Genomic DNA, 390 nt, shown 5'->3' on the forward strand with positions numbered 1-390 from the left:
CCTTCCTTCCTTCCTTCCTTCCTTTCTTTCTTTCTTTCTTTCTTTCTTTCTTTCTTTCTTTCTTTCTTTCTTTCTTTCTTTCTTTCTTTCTTTTGGTTTTTTAAGACAGGGTTTCTCTGTATAGCCCTGGCTGTCCTGGAATTCTCTCTGTAGACCAGGCTGGCCTAGAACTCAGAAATCCTCCCTGCCTCTGCCTCCCGAGTGCTGAGATTAAAGGCATGCTCCACCAAGTTGGATTTTACATAGCAGCAGCTCACTAGACAAGTTGCCCTCAAGAGTGATGGCAAACAAGCAGACTGCAAAGTTTCTTTCTTTGTGTCCTTCCAGGTGAGCTGCCATCAGAAGGTGTGGCCAGGATTTAGGATGGATCTTTCTGTTTCAAAGAATCTG

The sequence above is a fragment of the Mus caroli genome, chromosome 8 (assembly GCF_900094665.2).
Source record: "Mus caroli chromosome 8, CAROLI_EIJ_v1.1, whole genome shotgun sequence".
In the NCBI taxonomy this organism is placed as follows: Eukaryota; Metazoa; Chordata; class Mammalia; order Rodentia; family Muridae; genus Mus; species Mus caroli.